Source organism: Hypanus sabinus, chromosome 28 (assembly GCF_030144855.1).
Source record: "Hypanus sabinus isolate sHypSab1 chromosome 28, sHypSab1.hap1, whole genome shotgun sequence".
In the NCBI taxonomy this organism is placed as follows: domain Eukaryota; kingdom Metazoa; phylum Chordata; class Chondrichthyes; order Myliobatiformes; family Dasyatidae; genus Hypanus; species Hypanus sabinus.
In genome coordinates, this window is record NC_082733.1 from 20043882 (window position 1) to 20066621 (window position 22740).

Sequence of the window (22740 nt, forward strand, 5' to 3'; positions counted from 1 at the left end):
GGAAAGGAATAAGTTACAGGGGTGGTGGTCCGAATCCTCTCAAGATGCCTTTATACTAGCAGCATTGTGAATACACTCTATATGCCCTTTGTTTCATGAGTAGAACCAGCATCACTCATAACTTTTCCTTCACTTCTCTTCTGTTCCAATACTCTCAACATGCAAACTCTCAGCCAAAACAAAACATTAAAACATGGCATGGTATGTTCTAAATTAAATACATTTTTTTTAAAAAGCTCAATGGTCAGCAGGTAGGTCAATCATGGCACCTAGCTCTCATGCACTGGGGTCATTGAGAGTATCACAGGGGCATGCAACCTGCAAATCATTGCTTTATAACACCCAGATTGTTAGTGTAACATCAGAGGACCTTCTTAATAAGCAGCTGACTCAAAGGAGTCTGCCCTTTTTTTAATGAGCAAACTCTCTCAGGGCTTTGCTGTCAGTCATGTAATAGAAATTGCTGCACACAAAATGTTATTATTGTCTTCCAGCAAAGCAGCAAGTTAACAATACCAGGTCTATTTTTATAATGCTATGAATAAGGATGTGATAACTATTTAATAACGTTAGTATTCTGCCAATACTAAACTAATTCGGTCAGCTCTCGGATCCTAAAAACCCCAAGAGTTATGCATTCAAAATATTATGTTTATTTTAGTGTGGCATCTGACAGAATTAACAAATGGTTGCTGCACTTAAAAGTGTATCTGATGTGTCAGGACCAAGGTAAAATTATGCACAATTTACTCACATAATTTACTAAATAATTTTAGCTCTCTGTCATGTAAATTTTCTGCTTGCAGCTTTGAATTCAGTGACTTTTCCCTAAGCTTTAGACAGTGTATTCTGTTATTAAAGACAAATTTGACTAAAAAAAAGAGGGAATACTATCAGAGAAAGACAGCAATCCCAGAATTCCTTTGAGGCAGTGAATAACCTTTTCCCGTGATTTAGGGATCAGAGATTGATCTGTCACACTGTTTGTTCTAGAGAAGCTCCCAAAGGGACATTCAGTTTGAAATGTTAAGGTTAGTTCATTAGCTGTCTATACCTCATTCCTCCCAAGGATCAAGATAATACTGTGGTTAGTTAATGGCTTTCTGTTGTTTCCCCAAGAGCCTGACTGTCTGAAGCTCAGAGGCAAAGAATGGGTCTTCTCTATTAGTACTGGTTCCTAAAGCTTATAGAAGGCAGCTCTGTTTGAAAACAGTCAGATTACACAAATGTTACCAAGTGGACTGCAGCACAACTAACCCAGCCCTCAAAACCACACAGGGTTTCCTATTTCTTAACAGACCTCAGAACTTTAGTTATCCTGCCACCCATCTGTTCGTTCTGTTTTAAAAAGAACATTAAAATATACAGCAGAATCAGAGTAGGATTTAAATACTAGACCCATTTTCTCTGGTGTCAAGTCTTACTCTGCATGATTATTAACAGATCTGCAGTCACTTATAAAATAAAAGAAGGTGGAAAAGGTACATTCAAGATTAGCATATTTTTTGTTAGCTGGAATGATGTATTAAACAATTTTAAGATCCTGGTTATGTTAAATACCACTTCTTGAGTGTATTTGTATTATGTGATTCTCTGCAGCATATTCGATGACCCTGAACTTCCACTCTGTTCTGTTGCTGACAGAGGGGTGGAAAATCCTGGTCTAGCACTTCAGGTTACTCGGAGTTTCCAGGGCATTCCAAAAAAGCAATTCTATTAAGGTCAAAGTCAGCAGGCAGGAGAAAAGATGAGAGGTTGCTGGTTTTTCTGCCTTGATAACAGGTATCTTTACTACAGAAAGATGGTAACTTACAATAATAGCTCATTGACTAACATCTTCCAAACCCACAATAGAACCATAGAGAGCCACAGCACAAAAGCAGGCCATTCAGCCTATCTATTCTGTACTGAACTGTTATTCTACCTAGTTCTATTGACCCAAACTGGGACCACAGCCATCTATACAACTCCCCTATGTGTATTAGTCCAAACTTTTCTTTAACAGCAAGAGGGACTAAGGTAGAAGGCACATAGGTTCAAATTTACAAGTTTAATGTAACTGTATTACCGAAGTACAGCATGCATAACCATACACAGCCTTTGGAAAACAAAGAAACACAGTAAAATCCATGAAAAAGACACACTATAGAGACCAACAAACACCCCCTGTGCAAAAGAGATCAAAGCATGCAAATAGTTTTTTAAAAGTGAAAAAATAATATATAGAACATGGGCTGCAGAGTGAGTCAACAGCTGCGGAGTCAGTTCAGTGTTATGCCGAATGAACCCAGTCCAGGAGCCCAATAGCTGTAGGGCATCGACTGTTCCCCAAAACACAAAAATACAACTGCAGATGCTGTGGATCAAAGAATACGTACACAACGCTGGAAGAACTCAGCAGGTCAGGCAGCATCCATGAGAAAAGAGTCGCCAACGTTTTGGGCCGAGACTCTTCATCAGGAATGGGGGGAAGACTGTTCCCCAACCTGCCAGTTCAGGGCCCAAGACCTCTGCACTTTCTGCTCAATGGTAGTAGCAAGGAGAGGGTATTGAGTCCGATGCAGACAGATATGCTAAACACTAGTTCCTTTTCCACTCCGGTCCTCACAACAATGGGACAGAGCACTGGCTCATTTTCTGCTCTCGGGCCACTTAATCTGGCTTGATGTGCATCTCAGCGACTGCTCCCCTAAGTAACGTACCTACATTTCCGAGAGTGAAGTTAACAAATCCTTCAGGAAATTGTAAAATTGCTAGTTCATTTGGATGTTTTAAATGTTTGCCTCTTAAAGGGAAATCACAGGTTGCAAATTACAGTGATTGTAGTTTAGAAGCAGTTTATTCAGTAGAGTATCCGGTAGTTTTGAAGCTGCCTGCAGAACATCAGTGTTACAGTCAGTACCATCTTGAATTGGGAACACCAATGTTAGTAGGTTCCAATCTGAATAATATGATCATCGGAAATAATGAAGGTTCTTAAACCTGAAATATTATCACTATTTCTCTTTCTACATATACTTTCTGAATTGCCAAGTGCTTCCAGCAATTTTTTGTTTTATTGTGTATTATATACTGTATATTCTACCTTCTAACTTAAAACTTTTAAGCATTGGATGTTCACTAAATTTAAGTAGATATATTTAGTACTTTTAAAAAATGCTACATATTTTAAGGCAAACGGGAACTGGATAGAGTTATGCTTTACCTTCAGCACTCGATGTGGATTGGAATTTAAGGCGCTCTGAGTGCATTAAAGTCTTTGTGTACTTCTTGCCACCATTATAAGTGAAAGTCCAATCATATTTTTTAAATAAAAAAGAACATGGTTAGACTATGTATTTTATTTCCACTATTCCTTCATTTGTAGCACAGGGAAGGGAAGTGTAGCAAATGGATCCATCTTACATCTTTCCCCTAAATGGATAGCTCACTTCCTGAAGTCCTGTGAAACCGCCAGTACTGCAATAGCTGCCGAAAAGTTTGTAGGATGTTCTGCCTGTTACATTACTTTATCAGTATCTTTATGGTGTATGACTTTAATTATAAATATAACTCATCTTGCAAGTAACAGCTTCTACCCACTGTTCCAAGATGATTGAACCCAGCTCTTGTGCAGTACATTGAACTCTTGACCTCACAATTTTCACAGTCGTGGCCTTCGATCCGTACTGTCTTCCTGCACTGGACACTCTCTGTAACATTGTATTGTGCATTCTGTTATTGTTTCTCACTTATACTACCTTGATGTGTTGATGAGAAGAAATGACCTATATGAATGGCATGCAAAACAAGGGTTTTCACCAGATCTCAACAAACAAATTATCAATTACCTTTTTATAAGATGCACTGTTTGAAACATCCTACCCAGATGCATCACAGCTTGGCACGGCAATTACTCTGACTGTGACCAGAAGCAACTGAAAAGCAATGTTGCAACAGCTTAGCACATCATGAAACACTTCTTGCTGCATCGGGAAAGTAGCCAATATCATCAAAGACCTCAGCCATACAAGACGTTCTCCTTTCTCTCCCCTTCTATCAGGCAGAAGACACAGAAGCCTGAAAGCACATACCACTGTCAAGGACAGTTTCTATCCCATTGTTATATGAGTATTGAACGGACATTTTAAATAATAAGATAGACTCTTCATCTCTTAATTTACCTTGTCATGGCCTTGTGCCTTACTCTGTATCTACACTACGCATTTTCTCTAACTACTCTGCATTCTGTGTTCTCTTATTCCTTTTCCCTTGTACCACCTCAGATGTGATAAAGTCACTTCTAAGCATGTCATGCAAAACAAATTCTTTTAAGCTACCTTGGTGCATTTGGGAAAAGATACACCCAGATAAGAAAGATGAACAAGTCAACAGCAAGCTGAGAGTGGCATATTTGAGAAAGTGAAATGTGTTATATTAATATAGTCCTGAGGAAGAGTCTCAGCCCAAAATGTCGACTGCGTATTCATTTTGATAGATGCTGCCTGACCTGCTGAGTTTCTCCAGCATTTTGTGTGTTTTGCTTTGGATTTCTAGCATCTGCATATTTTCTTGTGTTTATATTAACATGATATTTTTGTTTATTACACTTGGAACAACAATCTTCTATTACTTTTGAGAACTAGCTTTTGCCTATTAGTGGAAAATGCATCTGTTGCTAACATAATTTCAAAATGTTGCCACAATCTTTATTTGGAGCAGTATATCTGGGCACATTAGCAGCTTTGTTTCGTTGTTGTTCCTTTTTGTGCCTTGTGGCACATTGAGTGGCATTTTTTGATGTTTCCTTAGTATTTGTCTGTTTTTTTTACCAGGCGGAGTTGCAAGCTCGATGCTCAACCTTCAACCCAGCACAGATGGAAAGTGTGGAAAGAGCCTGCCGGATTCAAACCTGGGACCATTGGCCTCGAAGTCCGATGCTGATGCAACTACACCACTGGCTGGCTATAGTTTTTGTTTTGGATATTTTTAAAATGTTTAAATGATTTGAAGCAAAATGAGTATTATTTTCCAGTGCAGGGGGCACTTCCATGAAGATAGCATCCTTAATGTCAAAAAAGATGCTTCAAAATGAGTGAAAAATAAGCAGCTTGAATGAAATGTGGTGAAATGCAGAAAAAAATAACAATGGAACAAATGTTCTTAGGATGATAGTTGAAGAATAATTGGAAATTATATTAAAAGGAATTACACACAGAAATCTCACCAAATAAAGTTGAGGCAAAGGGAGAAATGAAAGATTGAGATGTGCTGTATGTCAAAGGCATGTGGTACAGTCAGGCTGAATAGAACAATAACACATAAGGGATGCAGGAGTCACAGCAGTGAGATAGTTTCTTCCAATAATATTTAACATATTAAATGGGTGTAAAAATGTACAGATCTGTTTAGTGTTTGTCTATTTCTTGCTAAGCATCCACTTGGGTTGAAAATGATTTTCTTCTAGTTTGCATTTTGCATATCTGCCCTACCAGTCACCTGGTGGGTTCTGAGGTGACTGGTGAGGCTGATAGGGGAAATACAGTCTCTTCTGCAGGCGGGTCAGGAACAGCCTGAAGGAACAGATGGATGGGTAGTTTAAGATGCTCTGCACACTTTCTGCTTTTTATAATGGGCTGCTCTTTAGTGCACAGATTTGAAGTTCTCTCTGCCATCGAATGGAAGGCAGTCAATGCTGGATCATTAGAAGTATTTAAAGTGAAAGTAGATATATATTTGCTAGATCAATAATTAGAGGGGATTGGAGAAATGGCACAATAGAGGAGTTGAGGCCAGCATAGATCAGCCATGATGATATTAAATGGTGGGGCAGATTTGAAGGCTGTCTGATAGTTTACACTTGCTTCTATGATATTATGATCTTGTGTATTGTATGTTCAAATGCTCCTTCCTCACTTTAGGCCATGAATTCTTAGGAATCAGAAGTATTGAGAACATGGAATTCAGTTTATGGCTTGACACTCAACTCTGCTTGTTTGTGGGACCAAGGATTTTGTATGAAACAATGGTACAGAGATGAAGGGAAGCTGACTCATCTAAAAGTTCTGCAGTAATTTTTCCACTTTGATCTTCCACAAGATCCTAATCTGCTGGTGGCTCAGAATGGAAAATTAAAGACATTATGAAATTAATTTTCTGGTTATGCCTGGAATACCTCCAGCACATGTTGTTGATACTGCATCAGTAGATAGGTTTTCATCATCCAGAATTGGTCCTTTAATGCTGTATAGGATGGTCATAGCATTGAAAGAAGTGGTGAAGAGGATACCAGTGCCTTCCAATATTGATTAATAGTACACAAATGTGAAACTTAAACAAAACTGAATGACAAGTAGTTAAATTTAAGAGCAACAGCCCAGCATGTGCAGAATTGCTAAGCTATAAAAAAGTATTTAGGATTCATAAAGACAGAGTAGCTGGTGATAATCATTATTACTCAGTTTGAAGTTTCAAAATGTAACAGTGCAAGTAGGAAAAAAGTCATTGCTGGTTGTATATTAGGGCAGAGATGGGTGTAATCACAGAAGGATATTCGTAAAGAGGTGGGAGAGGTAGGACGAATGCCAACAAATGCTGACATCGCGAACCATATATAACTCCTTTGATTAAACTGATGGGAACTCACAGGAAGGAATTTAGGGTGGTCACAGAGAGTGCAAAGCTGAAAGCCAAGAGGTTGGAAAGAGTAGAAGCAAGATATAGATTTGTTCACAAAGGCTTGACACAAACCTACACTCCAAACCACACCCCTCCCATCATCAGAAGCTGAAAAAATGTTCAACTGGATGGGGAATACTGAAGTGTGGGGGGGGGGAGAAGAAATGGATGAAATGGTAGAGAAAGGACACAATGTTTGAGAAAGAACAGTTAAACTGAAAGGAGGATACAGGGAAAGAGAACAGGGCAAAAAGTGGCTGAAAGATATAGAGAAAAATTCAAAGAGACTTACACCTGTTAATGTGCAGTGGTCTCAGGGGGTTTAAAGAAAACATGGAATCAGCACGGAAAAGGAGATATTTAAGGAAGGAGTGGCTAGGATTATATTACCAAGCAACACCTGGAAGACCCTTCTGAGGAAGACACCTAAATAATGGAGACACCAAATGAATCAAGCCTAGTTCAGAAGCAAGCAAAGCAATAGAGATATAGTGTGAAGTGGAATCATATTACATATTGTTACTTCTTTATCCTCATTATCTGCTGTTAGGAAACCCCATGATATTTCAGTAACACAAGGCACATAATGCTTCATGCAGGTCACCCTCACTATTACTGATATTAGCCTATCTGCGACACCATTTGTTTCACAGCAGCATCGTAAGCAACTCAAACCTTCAGAAATAAATATTAAAAGTCTAAACCACCTGGCAGGCTTACAAGGCAGCAATTTGCAGTTCTGGTGATGTAGAAGATTGCTTCGCTTTCACAGCTTACAGTGTCATCAGAGGCTATTGATTCAGTTATTACTTTCTATCTCCCCAGCAGGGCGCCATTATCTGACACCTCCTGATACCTGTGCTAAGCACAAGCACTCCTATGTTCCTGTATGTAATGCACTTAGGCAACTAGTTCATATTGTAAAATATAGACATACAAAGTATTACCACCAAAAAAAGCATCATTTCTGCATAATAGTGTAAACCTCATTGAATTTTGATCAGCTTTTAAAACAAGACTGATGATTACCTTGCAACCTTCATTTTTTTTCTCTCTCCCAGTATTAACCAGTCATGCAGCAACTCATCACAGGCTTTGGATGCAATGCTGAACGAAAGTAAGATGAATGGGAATTCAGCATTTAATTGGACTAACCCAGGTTTATATCTCTTAATTCATGAACCAATACAGCTTGGGCTTCCAGCTCCTGCTGAGCGAGGTAGGTCTGCAGCTTTCAATTGATTTAACAATTTAATTGCAACATTAACATCCATTAACATTTAACTAACCTTTTCAACTAATCTCAAGTGCAAACCTGCAGGGTAAATGAACAAAACTGCAAATATAAAGAGGAAAAGCTAACGCATATCTGCATGGAGCAGTGTTGGATTGTAGGGTGGAGTGGAGGTCTAATGCTGACAGCTTGGTTCTCCCACACTTAGCTTCTGGAACACGTATCACCTCAGTCAGGTATTGAATGGTTGGAATGGGGTGTTAGTGACTCAGAAGGACACTAGTTTTACTTCAAAAGACATTATTTATTCAGATTTATCCCATTTTTTAAACCAGTGTTGTCATATCATTAACACTGGCAACTTAAACCATTTATAGTTACTCTAACAGCTATTTGGTCTAAATGTTGGATTAATTCCATCTTTGGTTTAATTACATTTTATTGGTGCTATTTATAGATAGTATTAAAAGTTGTGTAAACATGTGTTTTTGCATCTGCATATGCCAAACTGAGTCTCTACCAGAACTGTGGGAAAATGCAAAAATGACATTGTAAAAATAAACAGGAGAGACTCTGAAAGCAACATTGTTCAAGTGCAATTTTTGTATCTTATTGAGACTAGTACTTGATTTGGTTTTCCACCCCTTAATCGATTTTATTTTGCCCCTCCCTGCGGCCTTTCCCACGATCTTTCCCAAGTCTCAAAAGAGCTTGTTCACATCTATTATGATGAAGAGCAGTGACATTAGAGCTCTTGTACTGTAACACTGGAAGGGTAAATTTGAAGGAGGCCCAGCTCTTTCTGGAGAGAGCTGAGACCGGCAGAAAGCAGGAATTTAGGACAGCATGGAGAACTCTGTTGTGTTTATGTGCGCCTGAGAATTTTCACTGCAGCAGTTCTTTTGTCCTATGCCTGATGAGATAGTGACTGCTTCTGGGGGTGTGAGAAAATTGGTAGATTTTAATAATCTTCCGGCCACAGTGAATGAACTTGGAAAGTAGTTATGACAACTCCTTAGGTACAGTTTTATGCTCATTATTTTGGAGAAAGAGAAACTTAGAGAAATGAGACAGCTTTTAATAAGATTATAATCTGCCAGATGATGTGCCAAAATGTACTTACCCCGAGCCAATGGTTCCATAGAGAAAGCAGCTCATGGACCTGCCTGCTTCCAACTTTGGTGACCGTTTGAAATATGGACATCAGGGCTGAGCCAGAGGTCGGACACAAATGCTCTAATGACCCCAGGACAGGAATCCAAGATATTCCTTTACATTTTTAGTTGTTTCAAACTTTATGACATAAATTACTTTTTATAACAAGCTTTTTAGATAATTTAATCTATTATTTAATGAATAACTAATCTTTAATGAATTGGTTTCATATATCCCTGATTACCAGGGATTTTTTTTAAAGTTCATGTACTTAGCTGCAGTATGATGGAAAATGTTGACATTGATGTGTCGGGTTTTAAGGCCTGAAGATTCTGAGTCCTTAGTCAATATGTGTAACCTCTTTGGTTTTATAGGATGCTGGAATTTCCAATTCTTCTGGTTGGTTAGTCTTCCAGATGTGTAAAACCTAAGTGTGGTTCGAGGGGGGAAAGTGTGTGAATGAAATGCGGACACATATACACACAATCTAGAACAAGTTTATTTACCCAAAGAAGCAATGAAGATATCTTACAACTTACTGTATTCATAGTCATTTGTTTTCATTGCTTTCTGTGTGCAAAAGAAGTGATGGCCACAATCAACATGAGCAAGTCTACTGGAAGCCTCAGTCATTCTGTAGGTAGAACAGGTGCCTCACAAGCCCAGGAACACGTGTTCTATCCTGACTTTGGGTGACCTTTGTGCAGAATTCGTACATTCTTATCTTTAAAGTGTGAATTTTGCTGGGTATGTTGGTTCTATTGAAACCCCTAAATAGTACTGATGGGTTAATTGAACACTGTAAATTACCTTGTAAACATACTTTACCGGAGACTGAAGAAAGACGTCACATATCCTATCACAGCTAGACAAATGCCTGAGATAGTTCTCATGAATTTTTCGCTTCTTTAAGGTCTAATGGAGATGGCAAATAATTTGCTCAGGCAAATAGGCCTCTGCTCCCAGAGCTGATGTTGAATACAAAATCTGCACAGGATCCTCCACCAGTTGTCACTTTGCCTTCATTTTAATAATGACTTTAAGAGACATTTAGGTATGTAGATGGAAAGGAATGGTTTAGAACATGGGCACATGGAACTAATGTAGCTTAGGTAGACACCTTGGTCAGCATGGATGAGTTAGGCTGAAGGGCCTTCTTTTGTGCTGTGTTACGGTGTTCAAAATATAGCTATCCTTGAAATGAAGGAAGCAAATCATGGATGATTAGTGAGTAATAATATTTTATCACCTCTTTGCAAGGTTAGTATCAACAAGAAGTAACACTAGAAATCTGAGTTCAGTTCTCAATTTGGGAAATTTAGCACATAATCTAAAACAGCACTCCAATGTCATCCTGAGAACTGTCAGGTCAGATAAGCAAAGCCTATTCAATCCAATCTCTTGGGAAACTGCAAAATATTAAACAAAAAATTCCTGCCTAACATTGATTTCTCAACCAAAAAACATATCATCTGGTCATTGCCCTATGGGAGCTGGCTTTTTATACATTACAGAGTTGCTTGTATTAAGATAGTGAATAAATAGAACCTGTAATACTTTTGTTGCAAAATAACTAATGTTGTATAGGTACACATCCCTTTCTTTTGAGTTTATAGTTCTCATTTGGGGTTGGATAATGTAGAACTGCTGATTCTGTGTTTTTAAAAAGTGATAGTGAATTTAGTTATGTCTCCTTTTTTGTTGACATCCTGTCTTCCTTTCAAGTGGATGTTAAAAATTCCTTTGCACTGTTTTGAAGGTGAGCAGAATTATTACCCTCAGCATCATGGCTGGTATCTAAAGATTTATGAGAAAGTTGCCAGGACACAAGAGATTGAGTTATAGGGAGAGGTTAGTCAAGATGGGCCTTTACTCCTTGAAGTGGAGCAGACTGAACAATAGTCTCTAGAGATACATAAAATTATGAGAGGTGAAGATAGTGTGAGCAGTTTTTTTCCCAAGTTTGGGAAATCAAAAAGTAGAGGTCATAGTTTTAAGGCTTAAGGTGCAAGTTTTAATAATATCCTGAGGGGTATTTTTTTTTTACACAGTAGGTGGTAGATATATGGAGACTGCTGCCAGAGGAAGTGGTAGAGGCAGGTACGTTATATGCACTTAAGTAGTACTGTATGTGGACAGGTATACAGAGTTTTAAGAATAAATTGGATAGATACATGGATGGGAGAAGTCTGGAGGGTTATGGACTGGGTGCAGGTCAATGGGTCTAGCGGAATAAAGTTTTGGCACAGATTAGAAGGGCCGAATGGCCTGTTATCTGTGCTGTAGTGTTCTATGGTTCTAAGAGCAGAGATTTGCAATCATACCCTACCTTCAGGGGAAAAAAAGGACAAAGTATGAGATTTAATTCTACATGGGCCCATTCATCAGGTGTCTTGTTTTTGTGTTGTTGTAAAGGTCATGAAAAAAATTATACAGAAATAAACTGAAGACATTAGAAATCCTGGATATTCTCTGCAGGTCAGGCAGCACCTATGTGGAAAGATGTTTTATTCCAATGGCTATTCACTTGCTTTAAAATTTGTTCTAGCCTGTGTTTCCAAATGATCCCAAAATATTTAGTCTTTCTCTCCCTGTTTTACTTTATCTTCGGTGGTTCAGCAATGTGGTAGAATTCCAATTCACAGATTTAAAGTATGCTTCCAACAAAATTCTGCCAATCTTATCTATTTGAAAATTCTAGAAAGGAAATGACAAGGTGACCACACAATGTGACTTATTAAGCCATCAATGACAGTTCGAAAGACCATAAAAGAATCAGAATTAGAAATAAAGTTATGTTCAACTATTGATGTCCTGAACTAGGGAAAGCAATGCATTGGGGAATGGACTCCTTTTGCTGACTTCAATGCTAGTAAAAATTCACATTGACTTTATAGTTAAAAATAATCAGGGGCAATGACCAAATTTCTAGTATAACATTAAGACATCACCGTTGTTAGTTCACACAATGTCTTTTAGCATATTTATGCAAAGAAAGCATGGGGTCTTTGGGTGAATGGAGGAGAGACAGCAAGTTAAGACTCCCATTGTTTTTGAAAGGGATGAAAACTGAACCTTGACCCTCAACTGATGTCATGGAAATCTGGCATTTTTTTTGTTGGAAAATGCAACCCCGCCCACACCCCCCCACCCACCACCAATCCATCCTTTTCTGTGGTTTCATTGTCCCTGCTGTGTATGAAATCTTTTAAAGGGATACACACATTAGAGAGTTTGAAGATCCATTTTGAGTGGCAGAAATAAGTTTGGATGTGGTAGCACGAGTGAAGGAACACAATTCTAAACCTTTCCTGTTTTTAAAAGGAATGTAAGGTATCAGCTCAATATAGAAATATTAGTACACTGCCAGGAGATGAAGGAAAACACTCCTTTGCCAAGATTGAGCTGAAGGGTCCCCCTTCAATGCTAAGTTTAGAAGAGCAAGAGTAGACTTGAATGAAATATAGAGCACCCTGAGAGGTCTTGACAGGATGAACATAGAGAGGATGCTTCATCTTGTATGAGAACCAAGAACTGTCTAAAAATAAGGGAAAGCACATTTAGACAGATTGATAACTTTTTACTTAGTGGATTGTGTGTCTTTGGAATGTTCCTCCTCAGAGGGTGGTGGAAGCAGTGTACTTGACAGTTGTTAAGCTATTATTAGATAAGAAATAGGGTGAAAAGTTACCTAGTACTGTATATTCAAGAATCTGGCATCAGATCAGCCCAAATCTGAGTGAGTGGTAGAGCACATAAACATACAAAAGGGATAGACATTTGATACTGCCATTTCTCCTCATTTTAGTCTTAAGTAGGTGATGGCTCATTGTCAGACAGTGATTTCTGGCTCTAATTTCTCTCACCATATGATCCATCCTCTTCTATCCAAAACATAAGCAATTTCAGCAGTTTTGATTAATAGTCTACTTATATTCCTAATTCAAATGTTCATATGTACATTTTTGATGGATTTTATTGATTTAGAGGTAATAGAGCTTTGTAGAGCTGGGCAGAAAGCAGTTATTGGTGTGTAAATGGGGCTTTTTACTTTCAGGTTAAGCTGTTGGAGTAGCTTAGGAGCAGGAGAGGTGAAGGTGAAGTAACAACTTATGCCTACTGTGTGACTGTTGTTGTATAGTGGAAGGTAGCAAAATTACCAGGCGAATCCAAAATCTGCATTGTTGATCCAGCGAATGGGAATGAATTACAGTGTAATTCTGAAACTTAGTTTGGGTCATGAAATAAACCTAGAACAAAACATGATTTTCAGTAATGGTGACCATGAAGCCAACAGATTAAAAGATCTATCTGATTCACAGAAGTCCTGAGCAAGGAACCTATCGACTCTACTCCATCAACCACACACCAGACTTTGGCTAACTCTAAACGGCTGTCTAAAATAACCCTGCTAGCTATTCAGTTCAAAGGCAATTATTGATGGACAAATAGCTTCTTGCCTAGCCAATACCATTTACAGTATTAGCTTTTTTCTTGAAATGGGAAAAGGGAGACTTAATCTATTCTGTTAACTCCTCTGGATGTCTTTTGACTCCTTAGTTAGATCGCTTCTCAGTCTTCATTATTCATTGAAGTATCTTGAGTCAATAGCATCCTTGCATAAATTCCAGGATTATTATTCTGTGATCAACTCAGTGAGGTAACAAATTGGTAGACATGGCTTGGCTAACACTTTGTTTAGAATATCTATCAGATGGTATTTAGATTTCAGTTCCCTTCCAGTGCTAGAATGCTCAATGTGTGACATGGAAACACTTCCATATTTTCCATGAGGCACAATTTAAGGGTTAAGGTCAAGGATTCAGAAGAGAGGGAACTGAATGTTTGCAAAAGATGTTTTGTGTTAAAATATTGCCAGATATTGGTAAATTAGACAGAATCTCTCTTTCATTGATGTTGGTGCCAAACCTTAGATCTTTTTTCCTGTTGTGATCACACGTAATAAGTTCATTATATAATCACATTGGAATGAAATGACATACAGGTACAAGTGTCTTGCTAAACAAGAGAAAATCTGCAGATGCTGGAAATCTGAGCAACACACACAAAATGCTAGAGGAACTCAGCAGATCAGGCAGCATCTATGGAAAACAGTACAACTGACATTTTGGGCCAAAACCCTGGAAGTGTCTTTCTGTTGAGTTGGATCTTCTGCCAGCCTCGTCACCTTCTCAACATCCTGTGACTCCCGCTTCAGCTGCTTTTCTACTTCTGAGTTATTGTTATCGGGTTCTCACTGAAATGAGACTCTATAATCAGAGCAGAAATCATTGTTACAATGTGAGCAAATTCTGCCATCATTATAGCAGTTGGGGAAAACAACCCCATGTACTTCATGGCTCAGAGTTTGTGCAGGCAGTTCCTGGCCATTGGCATCAATCCATTCCCCTCATCAATAGTTCAAAATTCAAAGTAAATTTATTATCAAAGTACATATATACCACCAGGTACAACCTGTGATTCATTTTCTTGTGGGCATACTCAATAAATCTATAATAGAATAATAACCATAATAGAATCAATGAAAGTCCGCACAAACTTTGGTGTCCCACCAGTGTGAAAAGCCAGCAAAGTGTGGAATACAAAAAGAAAATAATTAAAATACTACTAATAATAAGAAACTAAACAATAAACATCAAGAATATGAGATTAATAGTTCTTGAAAGTGACTCCATAGGTTGTGGGAACATTTCAAAGATGAAGCAAGTGAAGTTGAGTGACATTATTCCCTTTGGCTCAAGAGCCTGATGCTCCTGAACGTGGTGGTGTGAGTCCTGAGGCCCATGTACTTTCTTCCTGGTGCAGCATCAAGAAGAGAGCATGTCCTAGGTGGTAGGTATCCTTAATGATGGATGCTGCTTTCCCGTGATAATGCTTCATGTAGACCTGCTCAATGGTTGGGAGGGGTTCACATGTGATGGGCAGGGTCTTATCCCCTATTTTTTGTAGGATTTTCCCTCTGACCTTGAGGGAGACTAGTGTTGAAATTGCAGGGACCCTAGCAGAAATATTTAAAATGTCAGTATCTACGGGTGTGGTGCTGTAGGATTGGAGGAAAGCTCATGTAGTTCAGTTGTTTAAAAAAGGCTCAAAAAATAAGCTGGGAAATTATAGGCCAGTAAGTTTGACATTGGTAGTAGGTAAATTATTGGAAGGAATACTAAAAGATAGGATCTACAAGTATTTGGATAGACGGGGACTTATTAGAAACAGTCAGCATGGCTTTGTGTGTGGTAGGTCATGTTTATTAGAGTTTTTCAAGGATGTTACCAGGAAAGTGGATGAAGGGAAGGCAGTGGATGTTGTAAACATGGACTTTAGTAAGGCCTTTGACAAGGTCCAGCATGGGAGGTTAGTTAGGAAGATTCAGTTGCAAGGTATACATGGAGAGGTAGTAAATTGAATTAGAAATTGGCTCAATGGTAGAAGCCAGAGAGTGGTAGTGGAGGATTGCTCTACTCTGAGTGGAGGCCTGTGACTAGTGGTGTGCCACAGGGATCAGTCCTAGGTCCATTGTTATTTGTCATCTGTATCAATGATCTGGATGTTAATGTGGCAAATTGGATCCGCAAATTTGCGGGTGATACAAAGATTGGAGGTGTAGTGGACAGTGAGGAAAGTTTTCAAAGCTTGCAGAGGGATTTGGACCAATTGGAGGAATGGGCAAAAAAATGGTAGAAAGATTTTAATGCGGACAAGTGTGAGGTATTGCACTTTAGAAGGTCAAACCAAGGTAGAACATACAAGGTAAATGGTAGGACACTGAGGAGGGCAGTAGAACAGAGGGATCTGTGAGTACAGATACATAATTCCCTAAAAGTGGCGTCACAAGTAGATAGGGTTGTAAAGGGAGCTTTTGGTACATTGGCCTTTATAAATCAAAGTATTGAGTATAAGAGTTGGAATGTAATGGTGAGGTTGTATAAGACATTGGTGAGACCAAATTTGGAGTATTGTGTGCAGTTTTGGTCACCTAATTACAGGAAGGATATTAATAAGTTTGAAAGAGTGCAGAGAAGGTTTACAAGAACACTGCTGGGACTTGAGGAACTGAGCTACAGAGAAAGGTTGAATAGGTTAGGACTTTATTCCCTGGAGCGTAGGAGAATGAGGGGTGATTTGATAGAGGTGTATAAAATTATGATGGGTATAGATAGAGTGAATGCAATCAGGCTTTTTCCACTGAGGCTAGGGGAGAAAAAAAAACAAAGGTCATGGGTTAAGGGTGAAGAGGGAAAAGTTTAAAGGGAATATTAGGGGTGGCTTCTTCACGCAGAGAGTGGTGGGAGCGTGGAATGAGCTGCCAGATGAAGTAGTGAATGCGGGCTCACTTTTGACATTTAATAAACACTTGGACAGGTATATGGATGAGAGGGGTTTGGAGGGATATGGCCCAGGTGCAGGTCAGTGGGATTAGGCAGAAAAATGGTTCGGTACAGCCAAGAAGGCCAAAATGGCCTGTTTCTGTGCTGTAATGTTCTATGGTTCTATGATTTTCTTTTCAAGTCGTTGGTGCTTCCATACCAAGCTGTAATTGTACCAGTCAATATCTATAGATCTATAGAAGTTTGTCAAAGTTTTAGATGCCATGCCGAATCTTTGCAAACTCCTAATGAAGTAGAGGCACTGCCATGCTTTATTTGTAATTGCACTTAGGTGCTGGACCCCGCAACATGTCCTCTGAATTAATAACACTGAGGAATTTAAGCTCACTGACCCTCTCCTCCTCTCATCCGCTGATGAGGACAGGCTCATGTTCCTCATGATTCCTCTCTCTGAAGTCAATAATCAGCTCCCTGGTCTTGCTGAGATTTTGATGCGGTGCAAAATTCAGCCAGAATTTCAACTTCCTTTCTATATGCTTATTCATCATCATCTTTGATTTTGCTAAGACTGTGATTTCATTAGTACACTTGAATATGACATTGTAGCTGTGCTTAACCTCGCAGTTACAAGTATAAAGTGAGTAGAGCAGGAGACTAAGCACAGAGCTGATGGAGACCATGGAGGAGATGTTGTTGTCGATCCAAACTGACTGGAATCAGCAAATGAGGAAATCAGACCAAAGAGGTGTTTAGTCACATGTTCATTGAAGAAATAGATTGATGCCATTACAATTTGTGTTCAATTAGGTCAAGTCACAGAGAGTAACTTTACCCTAAACCTCCCTCTGGTAGACAGGCAGCTGAAGTAAAGCATGATTATCTTCTATATCCTGTTTCTTTCTTCATTTCCATCATTGATAGTGATTCCAGGCAGTGTGTGAATCTTTTTTACCTCCTGATCCCAAAAGATATCTGGTTCATGTACTCAGCTACCTTCACCACTCCATCATTTAACTGCTAGTGGGAGGAGAATGATAGAAATTGTCCAAAATCCACCATATTAAGAATCAGCAGGAGTGGCCTAAGATATCCAAGGAATAATGTTTGTTTTGGCAAAGTGTTTTAATAGATTGCTGCAATACATTTTTGCTGTACTTTTGGCAATATAAGGATGTCAGTTTAGAAGAAAAACCACACAGCATTTACAGATGACGTTCAACAATGAGATTTAGATCTGCTCTTTATCACAGTAAAAATGCAAGTCATACAACTATCAAAGTATTATTTGTGGATCAACATGGCAGCCACATTTGGCCATAACAAAAGCTCAGAAACAGTGTCCAATTTTGACAGAGAAATGGTTTTGCAATCTTATTATTACTAACCTTTCCTTTGTCACAATATGATGCTTACTCGATGAGATACAAATTTATATAAAACGGTCTTCCTTTATTTTGTTATTGCAAATATTGCAACTGAGATGAAACAGGGGACAAGTTTTCCCCCCTAAGTTTAATTTAGTTGTCACTCTGCTGTGAAAAGTTTACAGATGTCTACCTTAAATTTCTAACTTTACTTATAATTTTTCACTGTGAAACATTATTTTTACTCTTCAAAAACTAGCGAATGCAGAACTCGCAGTAAATCAATAAACTCAAGCAGCAGCTGGTATATTTTACTGACTTTTTCTTTAAGAGTCAGAGGTCACTCCTGCCATAACAGGGCACTGAACCATTGCTAGACCTTTCTAAACCTCTTCAACCACTGCCCGTAAATCTTTCACTTTGTCATGTTTAACCAAAACCAATACTTATTCAACATCTCATCCATCAGTGTTACTTTGTGAATGATGACAGAGTGCTTTCAATTTAAACAGTGAAACAACTTATTCTACACCCCTCCCTGTAGCAGCCTCTATTCCCCCATTACTACTTGAAAGTCTGTAAAATGATAACCGACTCTCTCTGTCTTACATTGTAAAATGTCCAAACAATCCAGATAAAATATTTTAAACAAGTGCTGATTAACAGACTGCTGTCAACGTGTTAATGTCAGATGTTGATGAAAGTTATAAGGATTGAAAGTACACTGAATAGACTGGTGTAACATACACTCATTGAGAGCCTTCAGAGCAAACCTGACATAGCTGACGTAAACACACATACCAGACCTCCTAAATTGTGCAGGTGTTTCTAAGTATCCACATGCATCCACTTACCATAAAGGACACTCTGAAATATAGTTTCAGAAATTACCACTTCATCTATCTATCAAACAGACATTTTTTAAGACCTTCCTTGGTACGTTTCAAAAACAATTACAGACCAGGAATGCTTGCCTTTAGTTCCTCGTTCAGCCTTTTCAAAGTTGCATTTAACTAAACCAGAGTGAGCTCTTGTATTAGCATGAATCCAGTAGGATTTTATATACAGTGATGGTTTCTCAGACAGGGTCTGTGCAATCTCTGAGAGTGTTTCGGAGCAAGCGTAGGAAAAATTTGGTATGAATTCCATCTTCAACCTTTTTTACTTGGCTTGATAAAATTCAGAAGATGAAAATTTGACTTACATTTGCTTGTTAATCAAATTTATTTCTGCACAAAATATTGGCCATATTAGCAAGGAAATTAGTGTACATAACCACTATTCTATTTCAAACCATTGCTCAATGTGGATCCTGCACAATGGCATGATATTGACCAAAAGGACACGGGCTGTTTTATATAGTGTCAGGCTGCTTTATATTAGAAACCTGCACCAAAACAGGAGCTGCATTTTTACACTGTCCCAGTTTTACATTGCTGCTGACTCTTTATTGCTTTGTTACAATGGAAAGGTGCTAGTCGTTATAGTAAAACCTCACCCAAGCAGCCAGTCACCAACGATATACACAGTGGATGCCATGGAGGAGGAAGAAGCTGCAGGGAAGAAGCTTTCTGGTTTTGAGGAGCAAGCGGCTGGTGCCTATGAGCTGCTAGCCTTTGTTCACAGGGTAGTAGTGCAGATCAACAGACCATGCTGTTACATGAACAATACAATACCATGCAATCTTAAAAGGACAGAGACACACTATATGAGATCTTGAAGGTAGTCCTTCCTCACTTTCAGAGTCCTGTTTAGGCTGGACAGTATGGTAGAGCCAAAAGAGACCAGACCCTTGTGTTTTGTGGCCTACCAAGTCCGGATCTAGTGTCTAAACCAATGATGGAGTGGTTTGAATGCCAGAGAAGCATTGCATTATAGCCTACCCAATGCACCACTTTTGGTTCAGTATCAGGTGATTGTACCTGATGTTAACAGTAGTGTCACCGCTGAGGTGCCAAGGTACTGAGTGGATCTTGTAAGTCTTTCTAAGACTTTCTTATAGAAAGTCTTCTCCATACTTCTCGAAAGATGTCTGAATGGTCTGTTCTCTTCATGTCTGCAGACTATCCCAGTAACTAACAGGAAACACAACAAAGTAGCAGAATGCATCTCTAATGTGTTAAAACTGTTCAACAACAGTTGTACATTGCTGTCCTTAAATCCAAGTTATACTGGTAAAGGAGTAAATAAGTATTATAGTGCAAATAATCACATAATTGGGCATACACCTGAAGCCAGAAATGTCAGACACATGAACTTGAGCACTACGTGGAAGTATAGTTCACAATGAGTGTGATTTCACCAGGATAGGATGTTAAGCACAATGTACTATTGACAAGGTTGATCTTTGTGCAACTCACATATTTCTATCAAATTTCCAGTTCTGAAAGCTGAAGTCTTCCTACAATATTTACCTAGTTTTCTGCATTCAAAGAAGCTATTAAATCTTGTTACTGTTACTGAGTATACACAGCCAGCAAGAACATGACTGAGCTCTGTGATTGAACCAAGTAGCCAATTCCCCAGTGTCTGCAAGGTTTTGTTTGCATTCTCATGGACTTCAATCTTCCTTCATTACGTCCAACATCAGTCATCAGGGAAAGAGTTCATCCATTCAACCTCCTGTTGATTTCTGACAGAAAACAAGTACTGAGCAAGTAAATTCTTGCTCGTCTGGCATCCAGCTCAATGCCTTCATGTTTAAAATGAGTTTCTGTATCTTTCCTCCTTCACCCAGAAAGGGATGTGTCTGACTCACTCCTGGGAGGTCATTGGAGCATCCCTTGCTTTTGTGCTAAAATTCCAGGTTCATGCTGCCACTAAGTGGAGCACAATACTAAATGTATTCCAAGGACTTGGATTGTTTTGATGGGGCCTCTGTATTATAGTCTACTATACACCCAGTGGCTATTTTATTAGGCACAGGAGAGAAACCCGGTGAGATCTGCTGCTGTAGCCCATCCACTTCAAGATCCAAGTGTTGTGCATTCAAAGATGTTCTTCTGTTCCCCACTGTTTTAATGCTGGGTTATTTGAGTTACTGTCACTTTTCTGCAAGCTTGAATGAGTATTGCCATTCTCCTCTGAACAAGGTGTTTTTCCTCATAGAATTGCCATTTACTGGATGATTTTTGCTTTGTTTTTCACCCCATTCTCTGTAAACTCTCGAGACTGTTGTGCCTGAAAATCCCAGGAGATCAGCAGTTTCTGAGGTACTCAAACCACGTCGTCAGGCACAAACAATTATTCCATGGTCAGCGTCACTTTAGGTCACTTTTCTTTCCCATTCTGATGTTAGGTCAGAACAACAACTGAACCTCTTGGCCATGTTGACATGTTTTTATATGTCAAGTTGCTGCCACGTGATTGGCTGATTAGATATTTGCAAAAACGAGCAAGTGTTTCTCCTAAAGTGGCCACTGAATTCAAAGCTCATGCATGAAGAAATTTCCGGTATAATATATAGAGGTTTTATATATATGAGGGAGAGAGAAAGAGATAGATAGATAGATCCCGGTCAACTGTTCACTGACTTCAATGAGAACAGTTGCAGAATCTAGAGGGAGAGAAGAACAGTGAACACTAGGCCAGCAAGGCTATTAACTAAAACTCTCAAACTGAAAGTTAAATGCCAACACTGTGACTGGAAGCAATAACTAGATACTGAATGAATGCTACACCTTCACAGCGTCAGTTGAAACTGTAGTCCTCTTTTCTGGACAAGGACGAGGATAAGCTGGGTGCGTAAATGTTGCTGTGCTTTTGGTCAAGCCTGGACAAGACTAGAACAACAGGAGGGACTTAAGGAGGCACCATGATGGAACACTAACTTGCTAGAACGTGCATACTCACCAGCACGACTGCCGATCCTGTTCCGCAGCTTGCCTGCACCGGCACGTAGACCCCTCAGCAGAGTCTGTGGTTGTGACACTTGGTATTGTACAGTCCTTATCTATTAAGACCTAAATCGAAAAAGCTTATGTCAAGCTGCGTTGTTGACAGAATAGTATTTTTGGTACTATTGCAGTACATTTGCTCAAGGAACCTGGTGGAATCTGGTCTGTGTTGTAACCTGAGAAGCAACAGACTAGTGAGCACCTTACAATAATGTTTTTTTAACATGAGAGACCGATTCTACATTACCACTGATTATGAAGAAGCAGATCAAATGATAGCAATTAGTCAGAGCTGGAGAAAGGAATTTTCATTCTATTCCATGAACTCTGTAGTGCCAGAGTGCTTTATGTAACCTGAAGGGTAAGAAACTAAAAAGACTCATAAATGTCGAATTCAGCTCAGCATGAGAGCCTTGTCAAATTGGTTCAGCTGCCTCTACGGGCAATTGCAACCAGACATCTGATCACATGATTGTACTTAACGAGGAAACATTTTTACAGCTGATACTTAATGCACTGCGAACTCTGAGGTGAAAGCATCTGGCTCCTGAATAACTGCCAGAAAGCTTGAGTTGTCTGAGCATTCTGCAATGGATCTTCGATTGAGAAAGATAACATCATTTGGCATTTGAGATATGGTGATTTATTTCGAAGAAGCTCCTTCATGTGGTATTTATATTCCTTTCTGTCATGCCACGTCTAATAAATTTGCATATTCTTTGATATATTTCAATTTCCATGGTCTGGAAATTCAGACTCTTAGCACCCTTTTTTTAGCAGTGCCCTGTATCTAAACAGTACCTATTCCCAGAGGAGTTTGTAAATCAAATCATATCTGATTTGATTCACACCACTTTGGAAATTCAACCAGTCACCCTGGGTGCCAATCACAGTGGTGCACTTTCCTTCTCAAGTAATTCATCCAGATTCCTCAGAGGAATGTCTGTCCTCACCCACATCCAAAAGAGCCATATATTGCAGCAGTACTATTAAATAGGGGTCACCTGGAACTAATCCTCTTTGGTTTTTTTATCTGTTCTGCTTGCGTTCTGATGTTCTGTTCTCTATCTCCCCCCCACCCCCCCACC